The 12,511-nt window shown below is 41.4% G+C and overlaps 1 long non-coding RNA gene across 8 annotated transcripts in view; it reads left to right on the forward strand.

Moving 5' to 3' along the window:
• LOC107990082 (uncharacterized) overlaps positions 1 to 9,468 on the forward strand; it is a 55,716-nt gene extending 46,248 nt beyond the window's left edge. For 3 of the 8 annotated variants that reach the window (XR_003052897.1, XR_003052898.1, XR_003052895.1), the window contains one exon: positions 3,526 to 9,468. This is a non-coding gene — a long non-coding RNA (uncharacterized LOC107990082). The remainder of the gene's footprint in view (positions 1 to 3,525) is intronic. The other 5 variants (XR_001761651.2, XR_003052901.1, XR_003052896.1 and 2 more) reach the window with 5 other exon arrangements.
• The last annotated feature ends 3,043 nt before the right edge of the window (positions 9,469 to 12,511 follow it).

Below are 12,511 nucleotides of genomic sequence, written 5' to 3' on the forward strand. Positions count from 1 at the left end.
AGGCATAATGGACTCCTGTAATTGGTGTCCCTAAATTCCTGGCAGCACTGTTGGTGCTCATAAGGTTCGACTGTGTGTGTGTTCATCTGGGTGTGTGTGTGTGTGTGTGTGTGTGTGTGTGCGCTTGTGTGTTGGCTCGCACAGATTGCTGTGAAGCAGGGATGTGATAAACACCCACGACAGGGGGATCTCCGTCGAGCAGTGGGCTCCATGTTTTAGTGGTGAAGTCACTGGGAAAAAGTCCAGTAGAACTGGAGGAGGAGCTCACACACACACACACACACACACACATTGAGATAACCTTACGCTGTAATCCCATGTTTTACCTAGAAAACGGTGACAAACACTTCTACTCATCTGATTTTGTTGGGGTTTTTTTTTATCAGACCATCATTAAATAAAATCTCATTTTTCCTCAGTCTTTCAGTCGGGCTCTCTGTGATGTCATAACAGTGTTAAAAACTGTGATGGTTGGAGGTCAGAGCATCAGTCGGTCAAGAGCACTGCCAAACACAGCTACAGTGTGTGTGTGTGTGTGTGTTGCAGTGTTTCTGCTGTTATGTTAGGTGTGAACTGTGGCCCCGTGGAGCGTTGGGTAACACTAGCGATTGCCTAAGCCAGTTGTTGTGATGGTGTTGTAACGAGTTGGACTTGGCCAGGATTTATCTGTCACATGAGCCCTGTCCTCTGTCATCGCCGGTCTCCAACGTCAGGGCACGCGTGTGTGTGCATGTGTGTGTGTTTTCCCTGACCAAGTGTAAGATCTGAAGTGCCTTCAGAGCGCCTGTATCATAAAGAATGAAATTTACGGCCGAGGCTGCCTTTATGTGCCATTTTAGGTGAGTGCCTATGGACCCGGGTCAAAGGGCACCTCTGACTCATGGCCTGTGGAATTTAGTTTTTAACACACCCTGTGAACAGCAGCGGGAAACAATTTATTGATGAAAACCAAATTCTGTTACTGTTATATTAGAATGTATTTTGTAATAAGCTGAGGATTTGTTGACGTTTGTCATTTGTCTGGCATTTTTAAAAGTGCACCTTAAATGAACTGTGTAATTTAACTGTGACACTATTACTGCCTTTCACTTATATTTGTGTACCTATATAAAAAAAACCATTAGCTCACAGACAAACTCCACATTTCACCAGCGTTTTCTGAAGAATGCACCAGTGGTGGTGTTTCATAATCAATCAGATAACTTTTATTAACCATTATCGTTGGTAAATGTTACACAATGTAGCTTTACATTTACACACAGACACGGCACAGTTCAGTGGAAATACAGCTTCTACTTCTATTCTCGTAATGACTACTTTTTATATTGTCATTATCTAGAGCTCAGAAAAAAATGAGGACTGTTGGCTGTAATATATATATAGACACAAATATATATATATATATATACGTAAATTAGTGGATAAAGTTTTTTTTCTCAGTCTGTAAAGCTGTCAAGTAAAGACAGAGCTGTTTGTAAATTCAAAAATCACAAAACACATTTGTCTCAGTGGACTTTTTGCTGTGCAGTTTTAAAACTGGAATTGAAATTAAATTTTCCCCATGTAACAGAGGGGGGGAATGGAGGAATGTTCTACTGAGTTTCTATTAACAATAGAAAGTAAAGCAGTGTTATTGAAAGACAGGTGAAATCACACACTGACTGAGCCACAGTATGAATGTGACAACGTGAAACCCTTTGAGAAGGTGAATCTAGAAAATGTGTTCACACGTTGTAAAATTAGCAGCTGGTTCTTTTAAACCTCGTCATGATTTTAATGATTAAATGACTTGATTGCAGCGTCTTCAGAGTTACAGAAGGACACAAATGCACGGTTGTCTTCTTCATGGGTTTCTGTTGGGAACTGGCACAGAATCAGCAGACTGTAGAGGACTTGATGAATGAGAAAGTAAATGTTTAACTGACGTTGTAGGAGACAGTGGTGTGTGTGTTTTTTTACTAGAACCACAACCCTCCAGTGTTAAATAGTGGACAAATTCTGATAGAAAGGATGAAGAAATTAGTTTTCTAAAGAAAAAAAAACATTTATTTCAGGCTGATGTTCACTCATTAAATCATTAGTTGGTAGTTTTTTTTACAAGTTACCAAATTAGGTTGATCATTTCCAAATCCAGCTGTTACTAAATTTTTCAATTCTTAGAATTGGATGTCCTGAGTGAACTGATTAGTTCAGCTGTAAAATTGGACTTTCCCTGAGATGATGTATGTATTCTGTAGTCTACGTATTCACAGTTTGATGAATGAAATACCAGTTTCACTCTAATGTCTTAATGAATACACACACGTACAAGAACATGTGTCTAGTGTCTATGAATTTAGAACTCTAAAAAGAACCCTAAAAAGAAGAAACTATTTTTTTAATTTATTTTTTTGTTTTGCACAACTTCTGGAAGTAATTTAATGGATTGGAGAGGAACAATTAAAAAGTTGTAAAGCGGGATGCACACATGCAGGCTTTTATAGTTGTAAAACCACCTACATTTTAAGACATTGTTCCTATTATTTTCCTTTTAAATTGCTATTTATTTCTCCTCATTGGAAAAAAGAGATTTTCTGAACCTTTTTACTGCTGCGGCTTTTCATGCTTGTCAATGCTTTTTTTCCAATTTATTCCACAAATAAAAAACACATTAACTTAAGTGTGTAAAAAATCCTCCTTTAAATTAGATTACAGCATTATTTGAAGTAAATAAAAAAGGCTGTTTTACTGCAGCAATATTTGAGAAAGTGAATTGAAAATGCTCTAAATTATACATTAGTTTAGACACTCGATACTTTTGCTGAGTAAATACACAAAAGATACCCACAATTATTGTTTTTTTTTTCTTTTATCATGGGACATTTTACAGGATAAAAAAATATATATTTATAATAAAAACCTAGAAATAAGCCAGGGTTGCACTGCAGTTTTGTTCTTACGTTTTACCAACAAAATCTTTGCCACTTGGTAAAGAGTGTTATGGAATATTTAAAACATATGTTTGCTTTTTTACATGCGCTCTGAATAGTTTACCAATCACTGATTGATGTCCAAGTTTTTTTAGACAATTTTTTTAAAAAAACCTTGTGAAAAAAATCTGTTGTAGTGAGAAGTTTTTTTTTTTAAAAAGCTTATGAAAAAAATCTGTTGTAGTGAGAAGTTTTTCTTTTTTTCCTTTGTCACGTAAAGTCCAGGATTATTTTTAACCTTGACGTGTTGGTTAGAAATTGGATTAAAACAGTATTCAAAAGTGGGTTTTTTTATTATTATTTATTATTATTTCCAAACTTGCTGAGACAATAAGGATTCACGTTTTCTGTATATCCTCAACAACATTTTACAATTTGTTACATTTACAATTTAGTATCTAACTCATGCAGTTACACACATTTATCACTGAATTCCTGTAGAAACAAACAGTAATTTTATCAGAGTTCAACAAAGATAATCTCCTAAACCTTTTACACACAAAAAGATCCACATCTCAAGTACTCACGAGTCTTTTTTTTTTCTATAATTCAACAGAAGAAACCTTCACATCCCAAAGTTTCACACGTTCACGGGAAAATGAAAAATAAAATCCCCCAAAAGGATAAAGCGGTGTCCTGACTGTGAGGCATTAAAAACACGTTTGAGACGCAGCTCTGAGCGTCTTTGTGGCTGGATTTGCCCAGGCTCATGACTCAGTATTGCTCATCGTGTAAGAGATGATTTGCCCGCCATTTCTCAAAATGGTTTCTCTCCCTCTTTGTTCTTGCCTGTTTGCTTTATCTGCTCAAGCCCAGAGTATGTCTCATGCTTTTGAACATTTATTTTATTCCTCACCTCAGCGATTAATTTGCCTTTTTATCCAGTCAATGTTTAACCACTTGTATAATTTTCTGAGGTTTTATTGATGCTTAGAAATTATGAAAAAAACTGGGGGATGGGAATAGGAGAGAGGAGAGCTTTGTTTCCTTCCAAAGAAATGAACTTGATTTTTCTTTTTCTTTTTTTGATACAGTGAGTAACTTAACTAACTCCTGTTGTGTTATTTCAAGACTTCCTGTCTGCTTTTTGTCCCGTCACATGAAAGATATGGTTACCTGGTGTGTAGAGTTAATCATTACTTAAAGGCTTCCTCATTGCGAGCTCGATCATTGAACACGATCTGTGTTTCTTCTGTGTGTGTGTGTGTGCCTGTGTAGGTGGGTACGAACGGAAATTACTTTGCCTCCTTCAGAGAAAGTTACCAGTTCAGAACTCAACCGTATGTCACATGTCTGCCCACGCAGAGCTGCCTTCAGATCTCTCCAGTGTCTCTGTGCTTTGATGATTGGACGTGAACGTGAACAAAAGACATAGAAGTGGGGCAGAAGGACGGCAGTGGAACAACGAGTCAGGGATTGTGATTATCAGTGTATGACGGTCTTTACTGAGGGTTTGTTCAGTGATTAATCACTTACTCCGGCCTAAGGATGGGCCACAGACCTGCTTTACTGGGGCATTCTCCTCAGTCTCTCGCCTTTTTTTTTAACTGTGTGTGTGTATATATATAAATATATATGTATGTATTTGGGGATATGGTGGGGGGGCAAAAGTGTGGGGAGGGGGGTGTAGTGGTGTTCTTGTAGTTGGTGGCTAAATCTTGTAAAGGGTTTCCTAATATGGGCCGTCTTACAGAACGCCCTCCCCCAGTGGGCCACCCCCCCCCCAGGTCTCAGCCAGTGATGACACAGCTCGGGTACGACTCACTTCCTCATTAATTGGCTGAAACCAGTTCTTACAGGAACCGCCTGTGATAAATGTGCGAGTTCTGAGAAGTCATTCATTTCTCCTCTCTGCAGCAGCAGAGGAGGCACTGCAGGGGAGTTGAACGAGTTCACCGATGTGTGTGTGTGAGTGTGTGTCAGGGAGAGAGCGCGGCGTATGTGTGTGAGTGAGAGGAGAGCAGAGCAGAGCAGAGCGGGAGAATGTGGGTGACTACTGATGCCGGGGCTGTTGTGTGAAGACCGGCCAACTTTCTTTTCTTCCGTTTTCTTTTTTACTTTTGGGTTTTTCACTGTTTTTTTCTTCTTTTTTTTCTTTTTTTTTCTGTGACCGTGGTACGGTTTGAACTTTTTTCCCCCTCTTCTGTCCGTACGAGTGTGTGTGTGTGTGTGTTTGTGCGGATTAACGTTGAAGGGCTTGCACTCGTTGCTCTCTCTGCCGTTCCCTCTCCTCAGAGGGAGGAAGCAGGAGAGAGCAGCTCAGTACAGGAGATAGGACAGCATGCCTCCCTTTGTTGCTGCCCTTGGGCTGGTGAGTAACAATGATGTGACGTGATTTGTGCCCCCTCACCCCTTCTCCCTCCTCCCTCTCCTGTTCTTCCTCCATGCCTTTCCCCCCTCCTCTCTCTTTTCTCTCTTCTTCCTTTCCTCCTCCCTCCTTCCCCCACCCCTCCTCTCTCTCTTTCTCTCTTTCTCTCTCTCTTCCTACGTTGGTTGGAGGCAGATCTGTTCCACTGCTGGGTGCGGCACTGCAGAAGCCCTTCAGGGAGCACTTGGAGGCCCAGAAGGCCGAGCTGCACCATCACACCAGTGAGGGGATACTAACTGTAAGTACAGGGGCCCTCAGCCCCCGGCCCACAGCCTCTATTCATTCACAAGTGCGCGCTAAGTAAAGAATGTGGCCCCTTACTTTTGCCTCTTTCGCTCCTTCTCGCTCCACTTTTTTTTCTCCGTCCTCTCCCTCTCTTTATGTAAGCCTGTTTTTAAATTTGTTTTCAGGCATGGAAATAATATTCAGTCACCTGTGCCTTTGGACTTGACTTTAATTGTTAACATTCACGTGAAATGAAAACCCAGAGCAGGAGCGGAGGTTCCACCGTCCTCACTAACTTTGTCCTACTGTAGATTACAGGGTCTTGTTTGGGGCCACAGTGACTGCACTGGGGCGGGCTGGAGGGGTGTGTGTGTGTGTGTGTGTGTGTGTGTGTCAGGGAGGAGGGGTGTCTGGCTCCACTCGCTGTATTGAACTATACTACTGTAGCGCGGGGCGTGCTGACTCATGCTCCATCGTACCAATTGGGAGTGTGTGTGTGAGTGTAGTCACTCCCCTCTGTGTCTCACTCACACACACACTTGCACTCAATGCTCCGCCTGAACCCGGCGATGACTGTAGATCGGGGCGGGGGCCAAGCTCCCACCACCACCAGCTCCAACCCTCCCCATCAGTGACAATCCATCAAACCCCCCTGTCTAGAACAAAAAGAGCCAGTTGTAGCCGTAGCTTATTCCTCCTTCAAAGGATTTCTTTTCATCCTCTCCGTTTCTCTTCCTCCCTTCGTCTTCCTTCTCCGAGTGATTCGTTTCAGACCTTTTTCCCTCACTTGTGAGTCGACTAGAAGGATAGGAGGAGGAAAGGATAGACTTGTGAGTTGCACAAGGACAGATTAAGGCATTTCAAGAACAATGTTCCTTTTTTCTTGTAACTTGAGCCTCCTGCAGTTACAGGAGAGAAGCAGGCCAATTTAACTTGGTGGAGGGAGGCTGCAGGGGCTGGGGTCAGCGGGGGCGTTAGGAGGGAGGATGGTGGGGGCTGCCGCATGTTTTATTACCCCTGATCTCTATCTGTCCAGCACATGGAGCTGGATCCCCACCTAGCCTAGAGCATCAGGAGCAGAGGGGAGAACAGGGTGTCGGGTGTATGAGGGGAGGAGTGAGTGTGGCTCTCAGTGAACTGACCCCAGACTCTTCTCTCTTTCTCTTTGCATTTCCTGGCAGGAGGAGAACCGGTCGTCATGACTCTTTGAGAAGATTCTGGTCATTGTGACATGTTTCTTTGTCTGCTCCGTTGTCAACTGCGTGGCCCAGAGCCACGCCAACAGGAGGCAGCCGCCGAAACTCAAGGGACGAGTCAAGAGCGGCGAGGGGCCACGGTCAAGGCAGATCATCAGCCTCCAACCTCCTCTTTTCCTCCTTTCGACCGCTCCTGGCTAATTGTCCACCACGGCGTCTGAAGCCACGCTCTGTCTCTTTTTTTCTTATTAACAACATGTAGATGTTGAACTCGGAGATTATTTAATTGCTTTTTTTAAGGTTTTGCATTTGGTTGTGATTTCAGCTGTTTTACTGTGTGAGGTAGGTGCCCGTGAGTTTTGTGACTGTGTGTGTAGCTGTTGTGTTGTCACAGTGTGTCATGTTGTGGCCACATGAGGTAAGACAATGTGAGTAATACATTTCTATGAGGCCTAGATTTGAGCAGAAACTTACAGTACGGTAATCATATTTCTGTACAGTCACCAAAAATTGACTTCATTAACATTAGAGGGTGATCAACAGATTGATTCCACGTGAGTGATCTGATGTGTTCAGTTGTCATATTTCCACCCAGTTCGTATTTCTACCCTTAAATAGATTGTATATCATTTGTGTTACATGAGTTGTGCAGTGTTTGAGGACAGTGAATATCAGTCCTCCGTCTTTGTGTGTGGATCACTCCACAGTCGTTTGTTGTAGTTGTTGAATGAATGTTTCCTTAATTGTGTGATGTAGGTGAAGCACTTTTGGAAGTTTTGGGCAGAGAGCTAAATCGGCCATGAATCACTCTGCTGGTTCTTTGTCTGCGCTCATTGTTCTGCTTCCAGGAAGAGAGCACATGAGTCAGCCCGGAGCTACTTTACCAGATGCAGACGCATATTGACTCAGATCTACGACCGTGTGTGCTTGGCAGAGAGCGAGACACGGATCGTAGGTCGTGTTCGCGTGGCCACGTTTGTTGCTGTCTTTTATCTTTTTATGGTTAAGCGCGGGTGGTGCTTCTCTAATGGACAGGGAGTCCGCCCGGCAGTGTGAGTATGTCAGAGTGTGGCTGTTCTTTTTTAGCTGTGTGACAGTCAAAATGATGGTTAGCGTTTGTAGTCTTTGTCTCGGTTGTCCTCGGAGCATTATAAAGTGCTTTCCTCCCCCGTGATGAGAACCAAATGCTCGTGTACGACATCACACGAGACGCTCCTCAAACATTTTATGCGATCAGTCTTCATTTATTTTTATTGGACGTCGTCGGCTGGCTCCCTGCGCCAGTTTCAGCCTTTTCTCTGTAATTGTCGATGAATTGTGCTAATTTTTTTCCCTTCGTCTGTGTGCTGCTGCTGTGCTACGCTGGGCTGAGTGCAGTGAGTGCGAGCGCAGGAGAGAGAGAGAGAGAGAGAGAGAGAGAGAGGGAGGAAAAAAGGCTCCACTGCACAGTGAACAGCGTCTGTGCTGTTACCTCAGCTGAACCTTCAAATGAACTCGTTGCACTGCCCTAGTCTTGGAGCCAGGAGACGAAGCACTCGAGTAGATTCAAAACAGAGAGGCACTGTTGAGCAGACTGAAGGCTGCGCTCTGCACCAGCTCCAGTCACAGCACTTACATTTCCTTTTTTCTCCCGTTGGTGGTAAGTAGGATTAGGATTCTTTTGTTGTTGTTGGTTTTTGTTTTTGTTTTTTTGTTTTTTGTTTTTTTCATTTCTGTTGTGGTACTTCCGTACGTCTCCGTCACTCTCGGCCTGTCAGATAGCTTATCAGACTGGTGTTGGCTGTTTAGATTTTAAGGCGACAACAGTCTGTAGGCTGTCTGACATTTCGGGCTCTTTCATCTGATCAGCATCCTGTCGTGCCCGTCGTGCCCCCCCCCTTCTGTTACTGTCATTGTCTCAGAAAGCATCAGTTCCCATTTGGAGGCATGTGTTGACGATGTCACTTCCCTTTAATCTCAACTGCTTTTGAAATGTTGGGGGGGGGAGGGGTTGTTGGGAACTGTGAGGTTTTCAAAAATTCAGATGTAGTGACGTCAGCGATGTACATTTATATTTGTGCTGTGTGTGTGTGTGTGTGTGTCAGTTGGCTCCGTCCTCTTGAATTTCCAGAGAATCCAGACTGTACACACCTTATTGCAACACATCACACTGACACCCAGCCTTAGGTATGGTACACACAGTGCTCATAGAATTCTCCTCTTCCCTTTTACACTTCTCTTTTTTCTTTCACTCAGGACTTTCTTCTGTTGCTCAACACGCACTTTTTGCAGGAGGCTGCATTTTATTGGAACAAACCTCTCGTGGGGACGTTTTTCTAAGGGCCACAAATTGGTAATTACACAAAGCTTAAAATCATTGCCTGACCAGCGGATGCTTTTGCTGCAAAACCTCAGTTTTATTTTAGACTATTCTGTTTTTTCTAGACTAGTGCAAAAGTGTAAAAAATAAAAAACGTTTTTCTCGGTCATAAAAGTAAAATCAGTGGAATGGCTCGTCGGCTTAGCAAGTGTTTTTCTTGGCAGTTTCAGAATGTCCTGTTCCTCAAGGGAGCCCCCTTTGGCATGTGTGTGTGCGTGTGTGCGTGTGTAAATTCTGTTCTTTTTCCGTGCCTGTAACTCTTGCCTGTTTTCTGTAACGTACTAATTCCAAATGTGTCTGCACGTGTTGTATTTCCTCCTTTCAGCTATTAATAAAGTTGTTGAAAAGACACATTGCTGTTGTGTGCATTATGTGATAATTCTCCACCACTCTGAGGCCAACCTTGACCCACGGGCCACCGAAGAATGTCACGTGTCAGCCAAGAAAGAGGGACAAGGGTGACACTGAGTCCAGTACAACTCTGATTTCTGGGTCTAGTGTTTCAGATCCAAACAGTGATCACGTTACTGATTTGCTTTCTCACACTGATAAAAAGGCTCCGGTTCTCATTCCACCTTATGCCTTTGTGACACGTCATGGTCGCTCTTTACCCCCAACAAGGATTTCTATTCAATGTTAATAATCTAAAACTCTGTGTTAAATCACTACGTTGTAAAAATGTATTTATTGTGTTGATAGTAACTGTCCATTTGACTAAAAATAAAAACAGACATTTTATAAACATGCAAAAACGATTTAATATAGAAATAATATCATTTCATTGATATATGAAGTTTCAATTGCAATTTTTATTCTATTTGATTCTAAAATTTGAATTTGAATATAGTCACTAAAAGTAAGCAAAACACTGTTAAATCATAATTAAATTATATTTTTAGAAAAATCAACTTGATTTACAGTGTTTCAAACATGGAATATTTGGACTGCGATTTGTCAAAAAAAAAGATGATCCTGACATCAGATGTTGGACCTGTAGGCCAAGACTTTTCAAGAGAAGTCCTGGTCCCACAGCAGCCACACCCTGAACACCATAAAGATGACTACTTCCCCCTGACCCACCATGCTCTACCCCACCCTGCCCCGGGGCTCTGGCTGATAACCCAACATTCAATGCTGCCTGTCCAAACACGCCGGGGGACTGATACTCAGATAGTGACTCGGCCTTCTTCCTCTTCTTCTTCCTCTTCTTCTTCCTCTTCTTCTTCTTCTTCTCTGGTCTCTGTAGATGCTGCTGCAGAAACTGTAAAGTAGGCTTAAAATAAGGCAGCACTCATTTTTTTGGCACAGTAACGTTGCCACCCACCATCCACACACACACATACACACACATATATTATTTCCCTCACAGTCTCCCCACTGTCAGCAGGTTCAGAGTGAAGGGCTGTTAAAATATCATCGACCATAAGCCCACCCTACATTTATTTCATCTGAAATTACAATGATTGTTTATTTCTAGAATTAATGTCAAATGAGGACCACGTCACTTAGTGTATTACAGTTGTTGTTGTTTGATTTGTATGAAAATGACAGAAAGCTGTTGTAATGTAAATATATGTATGGAAATAACAAGGTATTTATTGTATTTCTACAACTAAATACGATCTTTGTATGTGTATTATATATTTATGTGTATTAAATATTGTTATGAGTTGGTTTTAGAAGGTCTCATTAATTAATTGTACACTTACGAATATATATATATATATTTAAAAATGTACTTATATTCAGTATTACACGAATAAATATATTTCCTTTTAATGTCAGCTGTAAGTGAAATCCTCCAAGCTCAAATTTTACTTTGAGCGACTAAGTGTTTGAAGTAGAAGGATTCACGCTTTTATTGAAAACAATGATTGCTGATTGGCCGCTGCAAAATGACTGATCACATTTTATTGATTTGATCTGTAACCTTGTTTTATTACCTAAAAATGCAACAATCAAACATTTTTGTTTTTAACTGAAATCTTGTTCATACATAACTTAGTCTTTAAATTTCACTGAAAAGCAAATATTATTATTATTATTATTATTATTATTATTATTTTTATTATTATTATTATTACAGATAACTGTAGCTAAGCTGTACAAGAAAAATGAGGGATTGACACAGATGGATATTAACCAGAAATTAATTATAACAAAGACATAGGAATAAAATATAATAAAGTCTTTTTTTAATAAATGCAATGCAATTTTTGTCAATAATTACTAAACTCACCCAGAGAAAAATAATCTGTAGGTGAAATATGATCTGTTAGCTGTGCTATGGTTAAACGGAGCTCCTACAATGACTGTTAACAGTCTTGGCTTAAAGCCTTAGAGAACGGGAATTCACCTCCGTTTTTATTCTTTGATCCAAACAATAAGTACGTTGATGACTAAGTTGTAGAAAAATAAAGTTAACAGGAGGAATGTAGTAATGCAGACCTAGGCTTTATTTTCTGATTCAATGATCACTTTAATTTAATTATGATAATTAACTATGCATCTTCAACATGTGTCTCTAATTTTAAAAATGCAGTAAAAGTAAGTATGTGGTTCACACATTTAAAAAAAATTACAAGCAAAAACCAAAAGGCGTTATGTGTGTCTGACAATATCTTTATATGGTAAGTGTCCACACACACACACACACGTATATCACAAATCATGTTTTTTGCTGAGCTCCCACTCCTGACTCCAAAGGCCTTCGTTTCCTTTATTGTGGCAAAGATCAAACAGGCTTATCGGTGGTTTTTAGCCTCTTGGTAATTCGCTCCATCTGAGCAGAGATATTATTACTCTCATTTGATCACTCTCTCAATTCAGCCTGATTGAATGTCTAACTAAACTTATCAACAGGCACTTGGCCGTCCTCTGTTGTTGTGTGATTTAAAGTCACCGTTCAAACCAGAACAGTCTGTGGGCCGACTGTTCCTCACACTGACTCTGACACAGCCAAAGCCGTCTTCCTGCGCTGCGCTCTGCTGACTTATGTGTGGGCATTTTAAAAAGAGGATGGTTAAACAGGAGCATCTGCTGGTGCCGCCTGCACCGTGCCAGCATGGCAGACAGCCTAATGGCTGCTGCCAGGTGGCCATGACAAGGCATTGTTGCACAACACACACACACACGCGCTTCCGCCCATGTCATTTTTAGGGCATTAACACACTGACCCCTGTGTAGTTTGAGTGTTTGTTTGGTGAAGTCACTCAAGAGAATTAGAGGATATTTAAACAAGTTTGTGGGTACGGAAAGATAGATAGACAGACAGACAGACAGACAGAGAGAGACAGACATAGATAGATAGATAGATAGGTAGATAGATAGATAGGTAGGTAGTTCTTGACTTTACTGGCCAACACAACAGCAGGATCGTTGTGTAACACCTCAT

The sequence above is a fragment of the Cynoglossus semilaevis genome, chromosome 19 (genome assembly GCF_000523025.1).
Source record: "Cynoglossus semilaevis isolate Cse_v1.0 chromosome 19, Cse_v1.0, whole genome shotgun sequence".
In the NCBI taxonomy this organism is placed as follows: domain Eukaryota; kingdom Metazoa; phylum Chordata; class Actinopteri; order Pleuronectiformes; family Cynoglossidae; genus Cynoglossus; species Cynoglossus semilaevis.